The sequence below is a fragment of the Pteropus vampyrus genome, unplaced genomic scaffold, assembly GCF_000151845.1.
Source record: "Pteropus vampyrus isolate Shadow unplaced genomic scaffold, Pvam_2.0 Scaffold215, whole genome shotgun sequence".
In the NCBI taxonomy this organism is placed as follows: Eukaryota; Metazoa; Chordata; class Mammalia; order Chiroptera; family Pteropodidae; genus Pteropus; species Pteropus vampyrus.
The window spans coordinates 2032612-2045628 of NW_011888996.1; the positions used below are offsets into that span (position 1 = coordinate 2032612).

The 13017-nt window shown below is 33.0% G+C and overlaps 1 protein-coding gene and 1 non-coding gene across 2 annotated transcripts in view; both read left to right on the forward strand.

Annotated features, from left to right (window-relative positions):
* CPQ (carboxypeptidase Q) overlaps nucleotides 1-13017 on the forward strand; it is a 357555-nt gene that overhangs the window by 332405 nt on the left and 12133 nt on the right. The window lies entirely within an intron of this gene.
* LOC111747231 lies at nucleotides 3306-3424 on the forward strand. Its single transcript, XR_002783447.1, has one exon. It is a non-coding gene; the product is annotated as a 5S ribosomal RNA (ribosomal RNA).

Below are 13017 nucleotides of genomic sequence, written 5' to 3' on the forward strand. Positions count from 1 at the left end.
CTCAGGTGTAGCCCATTTACAGACCCTATGTACAAAACTCCAGATACATGGCATAGATGAATGAGTGAGCAATCATTTGCTCTATGAATGGAGTCCTCACTTTACAAGGAGATTCACTGCTGTGGTCCTAATTCACTGATCTATTGCCACTAGTGCAATAGATCTAATACAATAGATCTAATACAATCTCATTGTTAGACATGTAGCATGCATATGCTTTTTATTGCTAATCTGGATGGAAAGATGAAAAGTAGGGTGCACTTATATAATCCCCTTAGATCTTAAGATGTGGCTTTTGTCAATGTCTTTTGTTCTCAAGATTGGAGCCTAATGTTACCTGTTACTTAGGATTGACTGGGAGAGATGTTATATTAAAGACAAGTTCTTTAATATAACAACAATGAAACAGTATTATGTGATTTTGTTGACTAACTCACTGATTATCTACATGAGATTTCAAAAATGAAGCATCAGTTATATAGGAATAAGCTAACTGGCCGTCTGATGATGAGTCATAATAGTTTAACAGTAGCCAAATTGAGCATTATCATATACCAAGAGTATTCTAACTCATTAAGTCATTGAAGCTCAAACAAACCTAAAAGCTAGGTACAATTATGATCAGTCCTATATTTTAAATGGGAAAATTAGGGCAGAAAGGAGTAAAATATCCTTCCCCATGTCACAAGCTAATGCATGCAGAGTCAGAATTTAAACTCAGTGAAGCTGGCTCTATAATTTGTGCTATTAACCACTGTGCTATATTGATAAGTAAAACAACTATCAGGTGCTGAAATGTAGGAGCAACTAATAAGAATATTTGCTTCAGACCATAAGAGATAAACTGGTATTGGACTTGTCTTTTTCCATTAAAAAAATAGAAAATTAAACAAAATAGAACAACTAATTCATCTATTCGACAACAGGAAGGTGAGGACTGTGATCCCTGAGGTAAATAAAACAAAAGATGACCCCTATATTGCCCCTGTTTTTTTGCCTGGAGGCACATTTTGAGCTATGGAATAGGGAGGGGAAACCCAAGCATAGCACAGTCATCTCACTCAGTTGTAGAGATGGAGACAAGAGTTTAGGGAGTCTGAGGCAGCTATATTTTGTAGGACAAAGTAACAGGAGAGAGCTACACAGAAAAAGAGCTCCAGACATCTGCATAAGGATCTCCTCAAGTCTTTGCTGCATACTAAGCTGAGCATGTATAGGGTAAAATTCCACAAGATTCGGCAAAGAACTATGAGGTAGCTGGATGCTAAACAATTCCCAGAGTCCACAGGGCTAGGAAAATTTTGAATTCTGATTAGCCAAAATGGAACAATCTTGTTGAATACGTGGTGCATTCAATCAGAACCACAGAAGGGCCTCACTTTAATCATTGGGCTAAACTAGACAACTCTAAACTCACCTGAGCAAAACTTAGAAACAAGCCTTGAAAAGATCAAGCACATCTCTAACTGTAAAAACAATATTCAACATTCTTTAAGGAAGACAAGAAAATCTAGACAGTGATATAAAATTTACAAGGCCTACCATCCAATCAAAAATTTACTGGACATGTGAAGAAGCAAGAAAATGTGATCTGTGACAAGGAGAATATTCAGTCAAGAGAAATAGGCCCAAGAATGTTAGTGATGATAAAATTGACAGATAAGAAATATAAACACCTATTATAGATAAAGTCAAGGATTTAGAGGAAATCAAAAACGTAATGAGAAGGGAAATGAAATTCTAAAACTAAACAATACAATATATGAAATAAAAAGTTCACCAAACAGCTAAATAGCAGATTAGATATTCTCAAATAAGAAAACATGGTGAATTTGAAAACATAGTGATAGAAGCAATCTAAACTGAAGATAGAGAAAAAAAAAAAAAGACTGATAAAACTGAACAATATCTCGGTGACTATTGGACAATATCAAGTAAAATAATATATGTAGAAACAATATATGTATAAAATAATATATGTATAAAGTCCCAGAAAATGGCAGAAGAAAACAACTAAAGAATTAATGGCTAAAGTTTTCCAAAGCGCAATAACTACAAACTCACATATCCTAGAAGCTTAGTAAAACCCAAGCAGGATAAATAACAAGAAAATCATTATAATCAACTTGCTGAAAACCAGCAATAAAATTTTTTTTTAAATTTTCTGAGAGAAGAAATATATTACATAAAAGGGGAAATAATAAGAATAATCATTGATTGGGGGGGATAAATTTTATTTCTCAGGGAAGACAATGGATGACATCTTTAAAGTGTTCAAACAAAAACCTGCCGACCTAGAATTCTATAATTAGAAAAAATGTCCTTCAAAAATGAAGATGAAATTAATAAATTTTTAGAAAAAAATTGCTTAGCAAATTCTTTTCCAGAAGACATGTGCTACAAGAAATGTTAAAGGAAGTTTATCAATCTGAAATAAAATGATGCCAGATGGAAATTCAGATCTGCACAGAAGAGCATGTAAATTGATAAATATATGAGTAAATAGAAAAGGGTTTCTTTTTGTTTTAAAAATATCTTTAAGAAGCGATGGTACATATATACAATGGAATATTACTCAGCCATAAGAAGAGATGAAATACTGCCATTTGCGACAACATGGATGAACCTCGAGATAATCATGCTAAGCGAAATAAACCAGACAGAAAAGTTGAAAATCACATGATATCACTCATATGTGGGATAAAAACCTAAAAGCAACAAAGAACAAGACAAACAGAGACTCATGGAAATAGACAATAGACTAGTGGTTACCAGAGCATAGAGGGGAGGGGAAGCGGGGAGATAGATAGGGTAAAGGGAGTCAAATATGTGGTGATAGAAAGAAATCGAACTATGGGAGGTGAACACGCAATGTAAATATATATATGCCTTACTGTTAAAGTGTATAGCTGAAACTTATTGGATTTTGTTAACCAATGTCACCATAAAAAAATTAATTTAAAAAAAGGTAAAAATATCTTTAAAAGGTAATTGACTATTTAAAGCAAAAATAAGAATGATATGTGTGGGGTTTATAAATATGAGGAAATAAAATATATGAAAGCAATAGCACAAAGGACAGGAAAGAAGAAATGTAGGTATACTGTTATAAGATTCTTAAATATATGAAGTAATATCTGAATGAATACTGTAATAACTTACAAATGTGTATTGTAAATGCTAGAGCAGCCATTAAATAGAAAAAAGAAGTATAATAAGGCATAGAGGAGATAAAATGGACTTTTTAAAAAACTCAATTGTATAAGAAGGAAAGAAAGGAGAAACAGAACAAAGAATAAATGAGGGTCTATGGCCATGCCACCCTGAACAAGCCTGATCCCATCTGATCTCGGAAGCTAAGCAGGGTCGGGCCTGGTTAGTATTTGGATGGGAGACCACCTAGGAAGACCAGGTGCTATAGGTGTAAAAAATAAAAAATAAGGAATTGTAAGCTGACAAGGTCCTTGCAATCTATGAGGTCAATCAAGAGTTGCCTCACCTAAAAAGAAAAGAAAAGAAAGAATAAATGAAGCAAATATAAGACGAATAGCAAGATGGTAGACTGAAACTTAAGCATCTCAATAGTTACATTACATAAAAATGGACTAAACCCTTCGTTAAAAGACAGAGATTGTCAAACTGAATAAAAAAGCAAAACTCAATTACATGTTGTTTGTAAAAACACACTTTAAACATAAAGACAAAAATAGGTTAGAAGTGAATTAATGGATAAAAGATATACAGCAAATTATGAACATGTGAAGACTACAGTAACTATACTACCTATAAAAATGGCATCGAAATAAAGAATATTATTATAGAAGAATAGGAATATTTTATAATGATAAACTAGTCTATTCATCAGTAAGACATAGAAATCTTAAAGGTGAATGCATTCAATTACAGAGTTTCAAAAATACATGAAGGAAAAAATTGACAGAATTGAAAGAATAGACAAATTCATAGTTGTGGTTGAAGATGTTAACCGTCATTTCCAGTAATTGGTAAAACAAACAAATAGAAAGTCAATATTGATATGGAAGACTCAAACAACACTATCAACCAACTTGATCAAATTGATGTTATAGAATACTGCATTCAACAATAGAGGGCACATTCTTTTTTTAAGCGCACATGGAGCTTTCACCATGATAGCATGTGCTTGGTGATAAAAACAGTAGTATCAATGAACTTAAAAGGATTGAAATCATATGAAGGATGTTCACTGACCACTGTGGAATTAAATAAATCAAAAGCAGTAAGATATCTAGAAAACTCCCAGATATATGAAAATTAAACAGCACACATAGATCAAAGAAGAATTCACAAGAAAATTTGAAATTATTTTGAATCTTCTTATAATAAAATCACAACATATCAAAATGTATGGGATGAAGCTAAAATAGTATTTAGATGAAAATTTAGAGTTTTGAATTCTTGTATTATAAAATAAGAAAGTTCTAAAATCAAATATGTAGCTTCCACATTAAGAAGCTAAAAAAAAAGGAATAAATTAATCGAGTAAGTAGAAGGAAGGAAATAAGAAAGAGTAGAAATCAATGAGATAGAAAACAACAAACAATAGAGAAAATAAATGAATTTTAAAACTGGCATTATGAAAAAAAAATCTATAAAATTGATAAACTTCTAGCAGATTGATTAAGAAAAAAAGACATGATGCAAATAGCCAATATCAGGAGTAGGGCACATCACTACAGATCATGTCATTGAAAGGATAATAAGGGACTATTAAGAACACACATATGCCAATAAATTTGACAATTAGATGACATAGACAAATTCCTTAAAAGACACAAATTACCAACATTGATATAAGAAGAAGTTAAAAGACCTAAATAGCTCTATAAATTAAATAAATGGAATTCATAAATTCAAACCTTACTCAATGTAAACCCCAAGCCTGGGTGGTTCCCTAGTTAATTTTATCAAACATTTAAGGGATAAATAATATAAATATTATACAAACTTTAAAAAAGCAGATGAGGGAAATATTCCCAGTTTATTTTATGAGACCATCTAACACTGAAACCAAAACCAGACAAAGATATAAGAAAACTAAAAATCAATAACCTGTCCCGAGCATAGATAAAAATATTTTAACAGAATATCAGCAAATTTAATTCAGCAATATATAAAAAGCATAATATATACTATGTATAAGTGGTATTTATCTTAGAATTTAAGGTTGGTTTAATATTTAAAAATCCATCAATACAATTTACTACATTAACAGAATAAAAGAGAAAAATATAATAATTTCAGGAGATACACAAAAAGCAATGAACAAAATTCCACACCCATTCATGATAAAAATAAAATAAAAAGCTCTTGGAAAATTAAGAATAGTAGGAAGCTTCCTCGATCTGGTGAAAAGTAGCTGTGAAAAACCTGCAGCCAGCATAACACTTAATGATGAGAGTGAATGCTCTCCTCCTAAGAAGGGGAATAAAGCAAGGAATCCCTTCTTCACTACTCCTATTGAACATTATGCTGCAGGTTCCACATACTACAATTAGGCAAGAAAAAGAAATTAAAAGTTACAGATTAGAAAGGAACAATAAAATTATCATTACGAATAAATAACATGATTTGTATACACAGAAAATCCTAAGAAGACTACAAAAACATGCTGCTAGGAGTAATAAGTAAATTCAACAAGGTTCAATATACAAAAATCAATTATGTTTCTATGTACTAACAACAATTAGAAAAAAATTAAAAACAGCAACAAAGAACATGAAATACTCAGAAATAAATTTAACAAAATACATGTAAAATACATATGCCGAAAATTACAAAACATTTAATAGAGACTTTAAAGGAGACCCAGATAAATGGAAAGATATATCATTTTATTCACAAACGGTTTTGTGAATAAAAAACTCAATATTGTTAAGATGTTAATTCTTCCCCAAAGTGGTTACTTTAGCAGCACATATACTAAAATTCTCCTTCGAAAAGATACATACTGTCTATGCAATTGCAATAAAAAAAAAAGTCCAAGAAACTTTATTGTACAAAATAATAAGCTGATTCTAAAATCTATGTGGAAACTCAATGGGCCTAGAATATTCAGAACAACTTTGAAAAAGAAGAAAAAAGTTGGAGGACTTACTCTGATTTTTAAAAATCTTATCATTGATCAAAGCAATCTAGTATAGACAGTCAGTGGGGCAGAGTAGAGAATCAAAAGTAGATCTATATATATATATGGTCACATAATTTTTATGAAAATGCAGTTATTTAATGAAGAAAAAATAGTCTTTAAGACAAATAGTAATGAAACAAAAAGGTATCCTTAGGGGGAGAAAAATCTTAACCCTTACCTCACACCATACCCAAAAAATAACTCAAAATAAATGTAAAATCTAAAACTACAATAATTCTAGAAGAAAATATAGGAGAAAAATGTTTGACCTCAAGTTAGGCAAAGATTTCTTAGATTACAAAACACATTAACCATAAATAAAATATATAAATAAATTGGACTTCATCAAATTAAAAGTACCTGCTCTTTGGAAGACATCTTTAAGAAAATGAAAGGGAAGCCACGGATGAGAAAATATTCATAATACATATACCTGATAAAGGACTTGTAACTCAATAAAAATGGGCAAAATATTTTAATAAACTACATTCATAAAGAAGATACATGAATGCCCAATAATTACCTGAAGGTGCTAAACAGTAGTCGTCATAGAAATGTAAATTAAAACCAAGATGAGACATTCACTACACACTCGCAAAATGGCCAAAAAAAAAAAAAAAAATACAATGGTATGGATGAGTTCCAAAACCCTTAAGCTGACTGAAAGAAACCAAACAATATTACATACTGTATATTTCCATTCATGTGAAATTCTAGGAAAGGCAAATCTAATCTACAGTGATAGGAAGCAAATCAGTATTTGCCTGAGGCTGAGAAGGAATGGACAAAAATGGGGTACAAGGGAACATTTTTAAGAATGATGGAAATGTTCTACATTTTGATTACTATAGTTTCATGTGTACGTTGGTCAAAACTTGACCAATGTACACTTAAAATGAGTATATTTTATAGTATGGAAATTATGTATAAAAAAATAATCATTTTGTTGCATAAGCAATATTGGCACTTACTGTTATCTAGTTCTTTTCCATGGTTATGAATTCCTTTAGTTAATTTGAGAATTAGGAGATTAGTATGGATTGTCTTGGTCTAAGACAATCACAATTGGAATTGACCTTGAACTCAGTCCTCTGAGTTCTTATAGAGCTTGCTCTTGTTATACATGTCCTAGTACCCGTAGTTGGGCCTCCTCAAGAGTACAAGCTTGGCACAACTCTCACTGTGCTTTACTTAAAACTTTCCCCTCAGCTCATTTTATAAATGTAGCTCATGTTAAGTGAATGTATTACTGGAAAACAAGTGAGATGGAAAGCCCTGGGTTTGCTGTCAATAGAGGCATTCAAGAGAAGGCTGAACAGCCATATATTAGGAATGTTGTGAAGTGACTCAAACATTAAATGATGGTTTGACTAGAGAAGTTTCTTTTCAGCTCTTATTTCTGTGTAAAGAAAGCTTCCAAGGGTATGAGGCATTTCTCCACAGAGAGAAGTAACTCTAGAAGTTAGGGACAGTAGCCATTCTGACAAGCCACTGACCACAGTCAGAGTGGGGTTCACCAGCAAAGTGAGATTAAATGTCTGCTACAAAACATGTGATGTTGACTTAGAAGCAAGAGAAGGATGTAATTTTTTTTTTTTTGGAAATATACAAGTCAAACATTCTATTATGAAATCTAATAGAAGGAATTTCAAAAAGCAAAGGTTCATGTGAGAAGTTTCCTAAAAAGAAAAGATAGGTGGTGGTGTGGGCATGGGGTCACCTGACAATGGCAGATTCATAGAACTGTCCCTTCACTCCACTCTGTGAAGCCAAGACTTGTCACTCCTTTGGCCCTCATCTTTAAGATGATGGGGTAAATTCAGTGCAAGGTCACAATGTCTATAGATCCTCTCACCAGACTCTTGCTTTTTGTCACCATCATCACCTTTAAGACTAAGTTTACTCATCTGTAAAATGAAGATAATGATAATTATTGAATCATCGTGAGGATTTGATAAGACAATGAATGTCAAATGTTTAGTTAAGGCCATGGCATATAGAATGTACTTAGTAAATCCTGCTATGGTTATGATTATGATTGTTCTATCTTTTCCATCATTAAATGACATGTCATTGTACATAACCAATACCCTAGAGACAGTAAGTGTGGCATTTCCTAGTCTCTGTACCATGACCAGCGTTAAATAGCCATTCTCTAACACATATAGACAATCTTTACTGCATTAAAATCATAAACTTGAGGAGAATAAGGCTTTATTTTTTAAGCTTCATCTATGGAGTCCTGAGCAGTTTTGGATGCAATCCTTTATTTTTCAGTCAACCTCATTTCTACAGAAATGTACTCAAATACATTAAAGGTTCCATGAAATTCCATGAGGGTAGATACCTGTAAAGTATGCTCATCATTGTTTGCCCAAGGCCTAGCTAGATACTTGGCACTTACTAGGAGCTCTGTAGATATTAGATAAATGAATATGATCTCCTTTCCAAAAGCCTTATATACAAGTCATGTCTGACAGAATCCCTAGTGGCTGCCTTGCTATGCATCAATTAGTGCAAGGTTAATGCGTTGTAAACGTAGTTGTGATCATCCTGAGCAGCCATTTAACCTATTTAAAGCAATTGGAAGATTATTTCTCAGTTATATGAAATTAAACAAGAAATAATTCATGCTTCATGTCCTTAATAATGAGGTCTTCTTACCAGTTCAATTAGTTAGTAAAGGACAGCATACTTTCCTTTCCACCTTTTGTCAAGAATTCTAAAGGCTTTAAGAAAAATGATTTGGGAGGTGAAACAGCAGGGCTCCTACTGTTATTTATAAACTCTGCGCTGGAAACTATTTCAGGATCTGTAGCAGCGAATCTCAAGCACCATTTACTCTACCCCATAATTCTGTAGTTTGAGTATAAATGATGGAACAGCTAATGACATGTTACCCCACAAAGTAGCATTAGCTTCCTTTATTATCAGCAGCTTTAAAAAAAAGAACACACAGAAATGTGTAAATTGCAGTTTATCTCACCACAAAAGCATTTAATCAAATGTACTGTAATTATATTTTGGGTGGCTACTGAGAATAATCACTGTTTCTTCATTACAAGGATTATCCTTAAAATTACATTAATGAGGGTCAACCATAATAGCATTGGGAATTTAGCTACATTTAAATGTTAAGTTTGCATCTCAGCTTTGTTGATTCCCTATAAATGCATTGCCATAGGCCAGGATCTTTTCATGAGCATTGGCATTTAATGGATATTCCTTGAACTGATATTTTAGTATACATGAAATGTGTTTGCATTAAAAGCATATTCATTTCCCAGGCTCTTTCTTATACAATTGTTTCCTTTATTTGGGAATTCAAAAGTTTTTCATGTTTAGCTCAATTTTACCTTGCTGCATAATGATTTTTAGAAGGTCATATTTTAGAAGGTTTGTGTAAAAAAAAAAAAAAAATTGAATCCCTGTAGCAGATAGTCATTTAAACAGGCTGGATTTAGCTACCAGGGTGGAACCTGCCAGATGACTAAGAAAGAAAAGGACTATTCACATAAATAAAATGAAAGCATATTAGAATAACTGAGCCAACATTCACCAAATTTTTCACCATTGTCAATCTAACTTTGCTCCATCTTTAAGGAGTATGGTTTGAGGCAAGAATTGCCATGTTTCTGTTCTCCTTGTAATTCTTTCCTCGGAAGTTGAGCTAAAGGAAACTTCACTAATATTTTGCAGCATTAGCCAAGTAGTTTGTCATCTTTTTGTAACCAAATGCTTTACACAAAAGCATGGACACACTCAAACAAATGGAGAATAGACAGGAATACAGAGGCTCGCACTCCCAGGTCAGTTTTCTTCATTGTCTTGAGCTCCCTCTAAACTGATTCATAGGACACCATACCACTGATTTCTGGACATGATACATGTTACTCATTAGTACTTAAATTTTATTATATTTTTCATACAACATCTTTTCAAATAGCATGCTTTTGTGTAAGGCAGAATTTCCTTAAATATATTTCTTATTTTTGTGACTGTAATACTATGGTATCCAGAAATGAAAAAAAAAAAAAAAAGCCCATCTTGCTGCAGACTCTTGGACCATCCGGATCATAATTCTACTTCTGACAATGGCCTCCAGAGGCATTTTCTAGAAGGCTGAGCTGCCCACCTTGACATGACCAAAAATTATTGGTACACCCTCTCAAAATAATCTCATTTCTCTTTGTAATCCAGTGTGGCTTAATAAGCTGTAAATCTATAATAGATCCCTTCAAAGGGATAATTTTTACCTGTCCTACTTATTGAGGAGATAATGGAGATCCACAGTGTAATTAAAAGAGCCTTTGCAGGTTTTCAAGACTATCCAAATGATACCAGTCCTCAGATGGACCTCCTTACAGAGAAATACCTGTTCTTCCTGTTCTTTGTCTCAGAGACAGTTAGTTCCCTATCCACCCCAAAACATACCCTTTAATACCACATAGACTCAACCTTTTTGACTGTCAGTGTAGTTTAATCAAAATTTCTTTGAATAGATAAAATACCTCCCTTCTCCTTATTTGCAACATTCTTTTACTTTTTTAAGGGTTGTCAAAACAAGCCAAGGCTTCCTCTTACAAAAGCCACGATCTCTTTTCCCCTATGAACTATGTGCTTAAGTGCTTAATAATCAACCTTGGATTTTATAAGTGCATTAACCTGGCCATGTGGAAGTGAGAATCACTGGTAAGAGGGTCATAAAGTCTCCCTTGTGATCTCTTTCATGAATTAACATATTTCTATCAACCAGTTGGCCTTCAATACCATAATCATTTAACAGTGAGTGATAAAATTGGGACTCCAGTTCTACCATGTCATGCAGGCATTCCTGCAATACTTCTGCCAATCACCCTTGCAGAATTATCACTATTCATTGTGGGAAATAGGTCAATAACAGCATGTCCATGTGATACATCCAACTTGTCCAGTCCTTTTTCTTTGCTGGCCAGAAGAATGGGAGGTCACACACAGCTACAAAGGTTCATCCTGCCTTCTTACTGCACAACAGCTTTGTAACCTCTTTGTATCTGGAGCCAGAAATCAATTTGAACATAATTATAGAAAAACCATTATGATTTTAAAGTTTTCCATACTGGAAACAATCTTTAGAGTCTTTTCAGGTCAAAAGCCCATATGCATTGAATGTTTTCACAGTGTGCTCTGTCAGAAACAATTTTTACTGATATTTTCATAGTGAGTATCATCTCTCAGGTGTGGAGAGAACTGCAGAAAGACATTTATTTACAAGGAGTGACACTGGCTCAGATAAGTGGGAACTTTATTAACACCGGGCCATGAGAGAAGAGCAGGCTATAGGTTCTGTATGGACAAAGGGAGAATAATAAATTGGGGCCGATATATAAACATGAGTAAAATCCAAAATTATCCCTCAGAAAAAGTGTCAATATCTATTTGTGAAAGGAGAAAGTGGTATGAGAGTTTCTTTATAGCTCTATGTGAAGCTATGAATACATATGCACACACACGAAATTATAAACGCAAAGATAAGGTTCCTACCACATATGAATATGATTATTCTTTTAATTTTGTAGCTTAATGGTATTAAATTATAAACTTTTCTAAAACTTAAAATCATGACTCTCATGTGGAAGTGTGAGTCAAGTCAGGAGAGAAAGAAGGATATTAGAGGATGGGTAGGTGTTAAGGACAAGCCCAATATTATGTACACACAGACACAAACAGATGTATGTATGTATTTATATATTTATATGTAGATAGATACACACAGTTATATTTACATATGTGTATCTATGTATGTGTATATAATTTATATTTATCCTTTCCCCAATCCTCGTACTTGGAGAATATCCATTGCTATACAGGGAGAAGAAGACAGAAGGCCAGCCAGTATGTTGGTGACTAGTTTGCTCAGTGCTCTTGCTTATTCAGGTAATTCTGGATAAAATCAGAGGTTGGCTTTGTGCGTCACTTAACTTTTGAGAAGAAACATCACCGTGATTATTCTTTAATGTTTATAGGTGATTGGTATTCAAATATAATTTTCTAAAAGGTAAAATGATTTTCTTGCAAATATAAAATGAATACATGCCACATAACTTAATCAATTAATTAAATAATGACAGAATCAGTAAGATACCAATTTACAGAGCATTTGAGAAACTAAGTTTACGTAATTTAATAAAGAAATATTAGGATAAGATTGTTAGGTTAGATAAAAACTGGTTAATGTCTTAGAGGCAAACAAACTAATCTTTGGGATAATCTGTTCTATGAGACAGAAATCATTTTTATCTCTACTAGACAAAAATCTATGAGTTAACATGTTACATCACTAGGTCTGGGACCTTTAATCAATAGTAAGCAGTGAGTCAATCTAAGCTCATTCTCCTAGATAATCTTTGAGTGGACTTTGCACGTGAATGATATTGAAAGGATGTGCTGCCCACCTTTCTTCAAATTGTGGATAATTTCCATAATGGTGGTGAAAGGTATAGGAACAAATTGCATAGTACATAATAGAGTGATTGGATCTCAGTTTACATATGAAATAACTCATGTTTTTGGTAATGAGGCAGGAGCAGAGAGTAGAAACTCAGAAAGGAATATTTACCAAAAGTTGCTCTAGAGAGGGAGGATAAGCCAATATTCATCTTTTGTAGCATTAGATATTTAGTAATTCTTTCATTTATCCATTCACGGATTCAACAAATAGTTATTGAGCATCTACTATGTGCCAGGCATTAGGGATTGGGGTGACAAAGTCCCTTCTCTTATGGTACTTACATTCTAATGGGAGAGACAGGCAGCAAATAATAAAACCATTACAAGAATAATATAGTTTTAGGTAGTAGAAAAAGGGG